Genomic DNA, 13,631 nt, shown 5'->3' with positions numbered 1-13,631 from the left:
TTTTTATTAGTAAATTTATTTTCCCATTACTATTGCCTAAATATTTAGCTTAGGCTTAAAATTAATTTCCCTGTCAAAGAATAAAGCCAACAATACTCAAAACACTCACCAATAATAATTTATCCATTCACATCGTACGATATTTCAAATAAACTTTTGACATAGGAAGCTGTGTTGAATGATAATTTCCACATTCTTCAAACCAATGTGACCCCCATACAATGACCCTTGTGAGTTTCAGTACAAGTAATCCGATGCACAGATCCATCCAGTTGATGTATCAATCTATAAAGAAATATTGATGATCAAACTGTATCCAAAGGTTATTAATTTAACCCGCCCCCGTGCCCGTAGGTCTAAACTTATGATCACGCGTTTTCAATCGTTGGTCTCACCCTGTAATACGTCTTATCTCAATATTAGGGGGTTTCTTTTCACCTGTTCTCGGAGTAAAAGTGTACTCTTTTTACCCTAAAACGTTTTATTCGCCTGTTCCGGGGATAAGAATTGCTCCGGCCCATAAACTATTCGCTTGTTCCGGAGTATTAGGGCTACTATTTTTACTCCTTCTGAAAATGACTGGTCAAGAGAGTAAATTAGATTTTGTCGTCTACTAGCCAGAATTTATCTGATGAAAAGGCTACAGGCAGTCATTTTTTTACTCCGACTCAAACTAATCGCCACCACAGTGTCGGAGTAAAATGACGTCATAGTCTTACTCTTCTTACCCTACTTGGAAATCCCCGCTCGAAAATCCCGGAACAAGCGAAAAGAAACCACCTATAAGCGTAGCCGAAACTTACCTGATTTAAAGTCATCCCAGCCGTATAAAAACCCGCACGTCCTCATGCACTTTCTACCGTCGAAAAAAGCTCTCCAGCCCTGCAAAACAAATTTTTAAAATGTCAATCACAATCACAAAAAAATTCATACATTTTCGTGGACCATCATAAAAGTGTATAAGAATTCTGGGTGTTATCTCATGTCAAATGGTCTACCTTTTAAGCTATTTTAGTGGCGTAAGGTGGAAAACTACACCTTAATTGTTCAACGCCCATCGAATTACGGAATTAGCAAACTCTTTTATTGGTATAATATCTAAACACATCATGGTAACAGAGAATTTACGAAATCTCCTTGATTGTGTTAATACCCCATTTACAATATTGCTATATTTTTAAATATTATCTCTTTAAGTAGGCTATCTTAGCTACGTACAAAAAACGACCTTATTTCTTGGTACCAACCATTGAGTTGGGAATAAATAGAGGTACAACTAAATCTGGCTGGCGCGGGACCAATTTCGTTCAATAAGGAGACTTATTCAACTTTATCGTTCTACCGTGTCGGCATCTGTCTCTAGTGGTGGAAACTATATTGCAATTGAATTTTTTCGCGAATCTGACGCGAAATTGAAATGTATAATTTCTCGTAACAAACCAACCTTTGAAGTTGTTTAAAAATAATTTTATTCTGTCAACACGATCCTTTGTAACTCAAGTTACGGTGAGTTAGCTAATAATTATTTATTTTTAGCCATGTAACTTTACAAAATATAGATGGCGCTACCACCTAATTATAAAGATGAATTTCGTACAGTCTTATCCGAACAGGTCCCGCGTAACCATGGCAACCGATATCGTAATTGTAATTCTAGCAGTATTATTCCCAATTCAATGGTACCAACATGGACAAGAATCTAGGGGACTCACTGTTCAGGATTTAAAAACCACGCGTTAATACTGGGAATAGGAAAATCACGGTTAATTTTAGTTCAATGTGGACAAACTTGGCGTCGCTGAAGTCGATTTAAGCGTAGTTTCGTAGAGAAGCTGGAGCTCTCACGTTCAGTGTTGACAATTTGGCGCCGTTTTTGTCGGGTAAATGATTAGGTTTAGTAAGTTTTATTTTTTAAATAGGTTCTTTAAAAGTTTAAGTAATGGTAATTAACCATTGTGTTAAGTAAAAATAACCAGTAAGCCACGTATGGCTGAATTTTTTATATCAAATTCACTGGAATCCATTTAATTTCGAAACTTAAAAAATAATGAACTAAGCCCAACTTATCTTTCTCGCACGTATTGTCGCCTAAGCCCCGACTCGTAGTGATAGCTGAACTAAATTCTTGAGGCGCCATCTGAGCATTTAATCTTTAATTAAAATTATTTTACATTAATTTTAACAAGAAGGCGAACGTAAAGCAAGCACAATCTTTTGCAGTGGCGTAGATAAGGCCCCCGCAGACCCCGCAGTGCGGGTGGGCCCCGGAGCTTTAGGGGCCCCCTAATTTCATATCAAAGTATATACTAGATACCGGATAAAATTCCGAATATTGTTTTGCGGGGGGGGGGCTCGCGGGTCTTAGCTACGCCACTGATCTTTTGTATAAAATTTCTTTTTAATAGGAGCTTCTGAATGTTTAGTTTAGTCTAAAATTGTATTTCGATCGTCGCGAGCCCTTTCGCACCGATATTTTTATTAAACAAATAAATGGTGATTTTAAAATAAATATCAACGGAACTGCTACTTCATGAATAGGTGTTTACAAAGAATAAAACAATAAAAAATTCAAGGTATAAAATGTTTTTATCTGCGTCACGAGCTTACTTTATTGGTACGCGCGTTTCGCACGCGGGATTCAAATTCCGAAAGGTCTCGCGACTGCAGCGCGTGCTCTCTAACTCCAAAAGCTACAGCTAAGTGACGTAGACAAAACATTGTCACATGACCTCCCGTATTTTTGTAAACACCTATTTAAAAACTCCCAATTGAAAATAGATCCTTTTAAATCCACGAAGTATCATTTATATTTATTTTAAAATCAGAAAATTTACCATGGATCGGAATTTTAACATGAATAAAAATAAATGGTGAATTGAAGCTTTGATATCATATTTATATCATTTTCATTTTAGTATCAATTCTATTTGCATAACCACAATTCCCTACATTATTTCAAGTACAGTTAGGATATCTTACAATTAATTTTCCTATTACAATGAGAAAACGCTCTCGCCCCAAAAAAACGATTTAATATCAAAATCTTGTAACGGTGTCAAACGAAAACAAATACTTGTAAGGCAGTAAGCCATATCCTTATCGAAATCGAATGACCAGCGTTGACATGGAATCCGAAGATAAACACTTACGATATATATTTACAGAAGCTTAAGCGTCGTGGGAACTAACGCCATATACCTTACAGCTACCCCATGCACCGTGTACAAGTCCTTCTAGAATACTGATATATCCTTTCGCGGATGGTAGAAGTCGGCTTTACGGTAAAGACGGAGGTCGCTCGGAATAGACCAGAGGAAACGGATAAAAACGGGGGTGGGGGATATAAAGGTCAGTGGGAAACTAGCGTCCTTGCCCTTGACCTCTAGCGGCTATTTCGGCCTTACGTTGGCCTAAGATTTATCTTGATTCTACGGAGAGCGAAGCTATCTTTGGAAAAGACCTTTATTTTTTTTCCTAGCCGTTCTTTTTTTATAGATCTATTTTGGTGCGGCGGCTCGCTTCCGCATTCTGTGCTTTTTTTCCCTTTTTCTTTTGCCATATAGCACAGCTACGGATGTACACAACTTGTTTTTGATGTTCACGACGATATACAGCTGAAGTGCAGGGATACACTTGTTGATGCTGCAATTGGATAAAGGCTTTTTCCCATAACGCTATACTCTTTCGGAAGCAAGACGATCTAACCCTACTACGTTTGCTAAGAAAATACTATAACTCGCTGAAAATGCGTACACCAGATTACATATTTCAAGAGATTACTTAAAAAAATTAGGGATTACCAAACATTGCGCGGGATAACTTATTTCGAGTAATCCAAATAATATTATTAGAGATTATTATGAGATTACGCGAGATTACTGAAGATTACTAGAGATTACTGTTATTACGCGATTTACTAGAGATTACGCGAGATTACTGAAGATTACTAGAGATTACTGTTATTACGCGATTTACTAGAGATTACGCGAGATTATTGGAGATTACTAGAGATTACGCAAGATTACTGGAGATACTGGAGATTACTGGAGATTACTGTTATTACGCGACATTACTAGAGATTACGCGAGATTATTGGAGATTACTAGAGATTACGCAAGATTACTGGAGATACTGGAGATTACTGGAGATTACTGTTATTACGCGACATTACTAGAGATTACGCGAGATTATTGGAGATTACTAGAGATTACGCAAGATTACTGGAGATACTGGAGATTACTGGAGATTACTGTTATTACGCGACATTACTAGAGATTACGCGAGATTATTGGAGATTACTAGAGATTACGCAAGATTACTGGAGATACTGGAGATTACTGGACATTACTGTTATTACGCGACATTACTAGAGATTACGCGATATTATTGGAGATTACTAGAGATTACGCAAGATTACAGGAGATACTGGAGATTACTGGAGATTACTGTTATTACGCGACATTACTAGATTACGCGAGATTATTGGAGATTACTAGAGATTACTGTTATTACGCGACAGCACTAGAGATTACGCGAGATTATTGGAGATTACTAGAGATTACTGTTATTACGCGACATTACTAGAGATTACGCGAGATTATTGGAGATTACTAGATATTACTGTTATTACGCGACATTACTAGAGATTACGCGAGATTATTGGAGATTACTAGAGATTACGCAAGATTACTGGAGATACTGGAGATTACTAGAGATTACTGTTATTACGCGACATTACTAGGGATTACGCGAGATTATTGGAGATTACTAGAGATTACGCAAGATTACTGGAGATACTGGAGATTACTGGAGATTACTAGAGATTACGCAAGATTACTGGAGATACTGGAGATTACTGGAGATTACTGTTATTACGCGACATTACTAGAGATTACGCGAGATTATTGGAGATTACTAGAGTTTACTGTTATTACGCGACATTACTAGAGATTACGCGAGATTACTGGAGATTACTGGAGATTACTGTTATTACGCGACATCACTAGAGATTACGCGAGATTATTGGAGATTACTAGAGATTACGCAAGATTACTGGAGATACTGGATATTACTTGTATTAAGCGACATTACTAGAGATTACTAGGGATGCAACGGATAACCGGAACCGGAACCGGAACCGAGAAGAACCGAGTAAATTCTAGGAACCGTAACCGAAACCGGAACCGATAATATAAAAATTTGATAACCGTATCCGGAACCGGAACCGATATTTGTAAAAAAAATGATAACCGAAACCGGAACCGGAACCGAGTTTTTCATTGTTTTAATCGGTTTTTAAACGGTTCTATAACTTTATTTACCAACATTTAACGCATGTTGAAATTTAGTAATTAAACTTCCTAATTTACTATTAGTTTTTCATATAAGCTTATCTTTATCCTACCTCAGATAACTCTACGTGGTTTCTAGGTAACTGTCAACTGACACACCCTTACGTATTCTCAATTGAAAATGGGCTCGTCCTCCAAATGTTTGCTTTAAAAACTAGAATAATCCGAAAATCCGTGATAGTATTAGTTTTAATTTCTTCAGTCGGAAAACTCGACTCACAAATGTAGAAAAGGCCACAAAAAATATTTGTCGTCTACTGCTACTAGTGTGCCTTCCGAGCAATTATTTAGTGGAGCAATGGGCAAGCATAATTTTTGGTCTCCTTCGCAACAGACTTAGAGGAGGAACGGCAGAAAATCCAGTGGCGTAAATAACGCCCCGGCAGACTCCGCAATGCGGGGGGGCCCTTCCATCGAGGGGCCCCCAAATTGCCTAATATGGGACTGTGTACAGTCCCACCGCGCGAGGCCTCGTCTAGTTTTTTCTCTTGTCACTCAATTTAATGTTCTACTTGCTTCAAATATTTCTTTATGTTTCAGCAGGTGCACCCAAAACTTTATAAATACAACCACAATAACCATCGCATCAATATCCATACAACGTACATAATGAAAGTAACATACTGTAGTTTGAAAAGTATCGAGACACGTGTTTTATAGCAGATCATTAAACCTTGTAAATTAATAACTAAGTTGTGTTTCTGAATTTAAAGTTTTGAGGTAAATCTAATTCATTTGTATAGTATAATCGCTGGCCTGAGTAGTTTTTCTCTAGAAAATTTAAAATTACAACTTATGCATTTGCTAACATTTGACAAATTACAATGCTTGTTGAACGAAATATTATGGACTCCATTTAGAACGATATACTCAACTGAAATCATAACTAGTCATAGAAATCCCGTCTTTATATTTTTCAATGAAATGAGGCAGGGGCGTAGGAACCAGAGGGGAAATGCCCCTCCCTAGAATTTTGCTGAGAGTTGCAAAAAGTTGAAGGGGCTTTAACATTAGTTGCCCCAACTAATGTTATTGCCCCTTCAACTTTTTGGTCAGTTGAAATCTTCAAAAGCTCAAATTCTCAAGTTAAAAGCATATAAAGCTTAAAAAAGCTCAACTGTTTCTTTTCCCGCCAATTTACATAGTATTCAAACAGTAACACTTGCATTCGGTGAAGCTACACTCCTGTAAAAATTCATAACCATTCTAATTTTATTATTGTGGATTAGTGTATCTTAAATTCATAAACGACTCTAAAGACTAAAATACACTCACTTCGTATGATAATGATTATAAGGGACCCCAAAAACAGTTTCGCGATAGGACTCTGAACCCATAGCTACGTCACTGAGAAAGCTACTATTTTTAAATATAATTTATCAAAAACAAATTTATATTCTAAATAAATAAATGTGGTGGATTTTATTTCACTTTAACTTCATTTGATTACTTGTGTATTTAGCTTAAATTAATACTAAACACACTGGAACCGTATAGGAACCGTTTAGGAACCGGAACCGATCGGTTCTAAATTTTAAGAACCGGAACCGAAACCGGAACCGATAAATTAAAATTTTAAGAACCGTAACCGGAACCGGAACCGATAAAGCAAAAATTTAGGAACCGGAACCGGATCCGGAACCGAGATAGTACAAAAAAGGGGAACCGTTGCATCCCTAGAGATTACTACCAGGGGCTAGTAGACCACACTTTGAAGCTCTCTGGCGCTCTTTTCACTCATCCGTAGGAAAATGGGAAAAAACAGGCATACTTCTCAACTCATCCCCTACAACTCCTTCAAATGTTTGTATAACCTTTTGAAACACCCTGTATTATCCGCCAACACGGAAAGATTACCGAAGGAAATGCTGAGAGGCGTGGTTTTTCTTCCTGAAATCACAAGGGGAACATGGTGGTGCCCACATATTTTCTGTTAACCTGAATACATTGCTGCTTATACGATGTCAAGTCCACTTACAGCAGTGGTTCTCAATCTTTATCACCTTGTGGAACCCCATTTCAGTTACAAATTTATCGTGGAATCCTCGCTTGAAAAAAAGTTAGTTTTTTTAATTTTTTCTGCCCAAACTAATTCAATCATAGCACAGCTCAAAATCTCGTGGAGCCCCTAGAATTTTAAATGGAGCCCCAGTTCAGAATCACGGAATTATCGAGTTCCTTAAAACACACCTCACGATCTGGAAAAATGCTCCACCGTCTCAACACTCAATCGAATCAACCGGGTAACTAATTAGTTCCCTACATTCTAAATAAATCCATGTCATTAATTATTAGCTTTAAAAGTCACTCGATGACTTAGGCCTAAGTTGGTGCCTTAGGTATTATCCCAGTTGATTAGCTAGCTAGTTAATTAGATTGGTCGTTGAACCACTATCGCTCGAATCTAGATATCAAATGGTAGATAAATATTATTTCATTCATATATTAGAATTTTAATAACAGTACCACTATGTATAGACTTTAAAAATAATTATTAAAATGGTAGTTCTTACAAAAAAAGCGCAAGAATAAGATGACATCATCAGTTACGTCAGTTAGAAAAACACCTATAGCTTCCTTTTCCGCCGATGTTAAAATCGTGTATGAAATCATTGGTTGAGAATGGTTTGACCAATACTGATCTAATAGTATTTGTCCGTGAAAATTTCTCTGTACAATTATTTTAATTATTGACATTAATAACTATTGTACTTAATTTGCTTATCACGCTAACGCTAAGAAAGCGCAAAATTCCCATTTATCAAACGCACTATTTTTTAGCCGTTTTTCGGTCTTTTCGAAATAATGTTTTCCCATAAGTGTATAATATTGTTACATAAGTATGACACTTCCTATACTTCACTTGCAAAAGTTTTACTGAGAGCTATTCGCAAGACAGACTGCATTACGGGCTTCGTCGCCATTTTGCGTCCGCTTGCTAAAGCGTCACACGTAGCCTTTGACAGCGCCTCGCTAGGGGGATTTTCTTCTTGTGATGACGTCAGTCCGTTACTAGCTCTCAGTAATATATTCCCCAAAGTGACAAACTTTAGCTTTCAGTAAAATATTCCCAAAAAAATTGAGCTCAGCCAAATACATCATATTTGACTTTCTAAGATTATTATATCGAAAATACATGGTTTTTAAATAAAAAAATGTCGCTACGCAGTTTAATTTTCATCGTCAAGTGTTTTGAGCTACATACTGATAGACATTTGACAAGGAAGAAGTGGTAACGCCAATTGAGGTTGATTTATAAATACGCGAAAGATTACTAGATGGCGCTTTAAAATCCCCGAAAAATATTTATTTTTCATTATGTTTGTAAGAAATGGTTTCTAAGTTAAGCTTTCAATCATAATTTTACAATTAACACATCGCTTAAAACAATGTTACAAGTTGTTTCTGTAATTTATTCCTTCAAGCCAAAAGGACTTTAAATGTTTGTTTCGCAGAAAGATATTTGTAAATGGGCATATAGGTTTCGTACTTAGAAAAACCAGCGCCATCTGACTTTTTATGGCCAACTAATTGTGAGACGAAATATTAGACGACCACACTTTCCAATTTTATCTCCGACCAAGGTTAGTTACAGCTAGGAGCAACAAACACAGCACCCCACACAAGGAGAACGCAACCCGTCAAAAGTCGTGCATTTTCTTGTGTACATTTTTCATTGGTTAGACTCTTTAGCGACTGCTGCCGTCGGAAGGGGAAAATTCGGAATTTGTCTTTCCCCCGCGCCCGTAAAATGTTCAGAATAAAGGTCCGTCCAATGAAATTTGTACACAACACTGCGTTAGCGTTTTTAAGGGTAGCTGCGTTCTCTTTGTGTTTGTTGCTCCTAGGTGGTAGTAATAATCCTTGATTTATCCTGGAATCAGGCCCGACAAGAGAGGTTGGAAACTGGTACAAATAACCAGGGCCCGTGAAGTCTAGGGCTTGGGTCCACTCTTGGAGGCCCTGACTAGAATCGAACATAATAACAAATATAATTAATCAAAATCGTTAGCTTTTCGTTTATTTTAGAGTCTCCAAAGATCTATTAAGATAAGGATCCCGAATAAAATAGTAAAAGATAATTTTTCGTCGCCGATTATGGCAAAATGTTTCACGGAAAATCAAGTCGATATTATTGAAATATAAAAAATGAAATTACAAGTAGCTAGTATGACACTTTTTGGATTTTTACTGGTAATAAATGCTTCCAAACAAGGGGAAAGTGGTTTACGATCTCAATGAGATTTTAATTTCTATAAATTGGAAAGCGCAGGTTATAATTTTTCGCCACGTGCGATAAATAAAATAATGCCAGATATTCCTTGGAATATTTATTACAAATGGTGATCAATAACCATTTAAAAGGAAATTGACGGCATTTATTCTCGGAAAGACATTTGCGACCGTTGAACAAAGGAGGGAAGGACGTGGGGGGATTAATCACGATGTAATTTAAACGAATCATATTTAGTAAAATAGCTTTTCAAAAACGAATTAATAACAAATACCCGGATCAGAGAAATATAAAAAAAATTGTTTCCTAAAAGAATGTATTAATTGCTTCCTAATTAGTGAAATTGAGACATACCTTTTTAATACTGAAAATAACCATTAACTCGAAATTAATTAATTCAACAAAACTACTCGTCAGTAATTTCATATTTTAATTGAAACCAATGGCTTCTAATTTATTAATTACTGTATTTAAACTAATCGTCAGTAATTTCATATGATAATTGGAACTACGGGCATCTAATTAATTAAATTATTAATTACTTTATTCAAACTAATGATCCACAATTAATAATCTAGTAGAAACTACCTTCTTTTAAGTAATCAATAAAACTACCGATCACTAATTAAGAAACTAGTAGGAACTACCTTATTTTACTAATTATCAATGCGTAGCTACGAACGAAATTGGGTCGGCCTTGGACAACGTCTACGTTCTTTCCAGCAACAAGGATCAAATCCAAAATGGCAGCCGTAAGTTGACGTTTATTGAAACTTGGTGCTTGCTCGTAGCTAGGAGCAACAAATACACTCAATATTTTGGGTTTATTTTCGTGTAAATAATAAAATTAAGGAAGGATATGTAAACATTTTGTGAATCAGGTAACTGAAATATATAAGCTGCATTAAAGTAGATCAGTTAATAGCTGGAACTATCCCTTTATTAATAAAAAAAATAGTTTCTTTAAATATTACCTGAATTAAAGGCTTTAAAAGTCACTCGCCCCACACAAGGAGAACGCAACCCGTCAAAAGTTGTGCATTTTCTTGTGTACAGTTTTCATTGGTTAGACGCTTTAGCGCCTGCTGCCGTCGGAAGGGGAAAATTCGGAAATTGTCTTCCCCCTTTCCGTAAAATGCTCAGCGTAAAGGCTCGTCCAATGAAATTTTTACACAACACTGCGTTAGCGTGTTTAAAGGCTAGCTGCGTTCTCCTGGTGTTTGTTGCTCCTAAGTTATAAATACTTTTCGTTTGTTCCCGGATTTCGGAGAAGGGTAATAAAAGTAACCAATGACGTCATTTTACTGCGGTTATGTCGCGGCGAATAGTTCGAGTCCTGGTTAAAACATTTTCCCAAAATGGCTGCCTGTGAATACATTGGCAGATAAATTTTGGATAAGCGGACGTAAAAAGTGTATAGTTCCCTTCACCAGATCAAGCGAATAATGAAATTTGTCTTAAAAGGTGTACACCTTTTGTTCCAAAGAATTCACCGGTTTCAATTAACTTACAATCGTGGCGGAATAATAATTATATTTTACGTAATATAATAATTTATTCATATAACTACATAAAATAACAAGTTGGCAAGCCAAAATATACCTCTCCTCGGAAAAGTTTTTAATTTTCAGTGAAGCGTAACTGTATCCGTGGTTCTGCGGTAGAACGCTCACCTATCGTGCAAGAAGGCTCGGGTTCGAATCCCGGCCGATTAAAAAATTATACTACACCCTATGACAAAAAGAGGGCGCTTTTGGAAAAACCTTTTCCCTGATTCTAAGAAACTGCGTACGCAGTGATTACCCTTTGCCCCGAAAATGCGAATGCGTTCGCAGGCCTGACAGACAGACCCACAGACAGACAGACACGGTGGTTGTATAACAAAGTCCCCTCGGAGAGGTAAAAAGGTGTTTTAATTAAAAACTGAATTAGACTCGCTATTTGCTAAACACTGCTCTATTGTCGTGAAAATCACTAGCAAATATGCCAGACAAATACATCATTTTCTGGGGGCAGTGTCTGGTTGCCCGAGGAGTCGGACATTCGAATTTCTAAGCTTTGGTCCCGGATTTCGGGATTTCTCGATTTCTTTCGGATTTCGAGACTTCTCGTCGGATTTCAAAATTTCTAGTCGGATCCCGGTATTTTTCACTTGATTTCAAGATTTTTCGTTGGATTTCAGGATTTATCGTCGGATTTCTGGATTCCTTGCCAGATTTAGAGATTTAAAAAACAAATCTTCGAATTTTGAAGAAGTCCAGGCTGGATTTCGTATTTCTTGGAAAGTGCACAGCATTTCTTTGAATGTCCGACGTCTCGCTGCTGCCCCGAATTTTGAATTTTGTACCCCACCAAATATTTTCCTTCCGCCGCCATTGTTTACTTATATTTATATTAAAAATAATAAATCTATTAAAACATCATACTTCTACGTGTTCGAACTAACGCCTAGATAATCCTTGTCCAAATTCTACCCACGTTCACTGTTAGGCGCGTCAAGCTCAAATTGTCTAATCTAAAACCCAGCGAAGCAAAAACAGGACAAATAAAAATAACCGTTTTCCAAAACTGGTGTATCTTCGATTGTCAAATGGCAAGTCCAAACCTCCCCCCCCCCCCGCATTCGATGCCGTATTCGGTTCAATATGCATATATAAAGACGGCGAATTGAGGAAAGGGGGGTCAGGTTTTTGAGAGGAGCGACGTCCCACCCGCCGGCAAACCATCTTAGATTACCTAGCAATGCCATTCGGAGTTTTAAAACTTGGCCATGTCAGCAAAGTTGTCCGAAAGTTAGAGTAGATGTGAAAGGGGGGAGGAAGGGGGGACGGGAATTGGTGGGGGGGTGACAGAAAAGAATAGGAAATAAGGGGCTGATCTCCTGGGGGTATAAAACAGCGGATGGATGAGGGGGGGTCCCTAGCGTTTGAAGCCCGCGCTAGAAGGGGGTCAGTCCCCAAAAACCCCACATCTCTTGCATATATATACAGAGAAGACCAACGTCGAAAATCCAGGGGCCAAAATTGGTTTTTGCCAAGTCCTGCCAAAAAAAAAGCGGCAGCGACTATAGAGACCCCTAGGGGACATTGCGAGAAATAGGTGGCGCTGCTTGTCCGTTCTTGTTAGAACTTTGAGAGAAGGCCTATGGAGCAATCTGCATGCCAAACTCGTATATTACGTAGGCTATGTGTATTGGAATTTTTTTGTACCCCCGTTTTTGTCGATTTTATTTTTTGTGTCTTTTACTTCAATTCTAACGTATTTTAAGACCTTCGTGTGTTTTTTTTCTTATCAGCATCAAAGTACAGAGACATCCTTTTTAGACTTCGCGAGGAAATTTTATTTTCTTAAGTTTCTCGAAACGTCTAACGTAACTTACAGCGACACCATTCGTGATTCTTCAAAGAATTGATTTTTTAGATTTTAGAAAATACTTTCTATCCGAAGTATAGCGTGTATCTCTTAGAGATAAGTATAGCATTTATCTCTTAGCATGTATATCTTAGAAGTAGAGCATTTTTATCTTAGAAGTATGGCATGTTTATTTAAGAAGCATAGTATATGTTTATCTTAGAAGTATATCAATTTTATCTTAGAAGTATATCAATTTCATCTTAGAATTATAGCATGGTTATCTTAGAATTATAGCATGGTTATCTTAGAATTATAGCGTGTATCTCTTAGAAGTACAGCATTTTTATCTTAGAAATATTGCATTTTTATCTCAGAAATATAGTATTTTCATCTTAAAAGTATAGCATTTTTATCTCAGAAATATAGTATTTTCATCTTAAAAGTATAGCATTTTTAACTTAGAAGTATAGCATGGTTATCTTAGAAGTATAGCATTTTTATCTTAGAAGTATAGCATTTTTATCTTAGAAGTATAACATTTTTTTCTTAGAAGTATAGCATTTTTATCTAAGAAGTATAGTATTTTCATCTTAGAAGTATAGCATTTTTATCTTAGAAGTATAACATTTTTGTCTTAGAAGTATAGCATTTTTATCTTAGAAGTATAGCATTTGTATCTTAGAAGTATAGTA

General features: G+C 36.7%; 1 long non-coding RNA gene across 1 annotated transcript in view; it reads right to left on the bottom strand.

The window, feature by feature from the left end:
- Positions 1–210: 210 nt before the first annotated feature.
- The window catches only part of LOC149951915 (uncharacterized), a 125,707-nt gene continuing 112,286 nt past the window's right edge, over positions 211–13,631 (bottom strand). Inside the window, exons 2-3 of the long non-coding RNA XR_016479878.1 lie at positions 804–882; positions 211–285 (exon numbers count right to left, since the gene is read on the bottom strand). This is a non-coding gene — a long non-coding RNA (uncharacterized LOC149951915). The remainder of the gene's footprint in view (positions 286–803; positions 883–13,631) is intronic.

This window comes from Leiobunum rupestre, chromosome 3 (genome assembly GCF_980474605.1).
Source record: "Leiobunum rupestre chromosome 3, qqLeiRupe1.1.hap1, whole genome shotgun sequence".
Lineage (NCBI taxonomy): Eukaryota > Metazoa > Arthropoda > Arachnida > Opiliones > Sclerosomatidae > Leiobunum > Leiobunum rupestre.
Note: the sequence above shows the minus strand (reverse complement) of the source record. Positions and strands in the feature narration are given on the sequence as shown.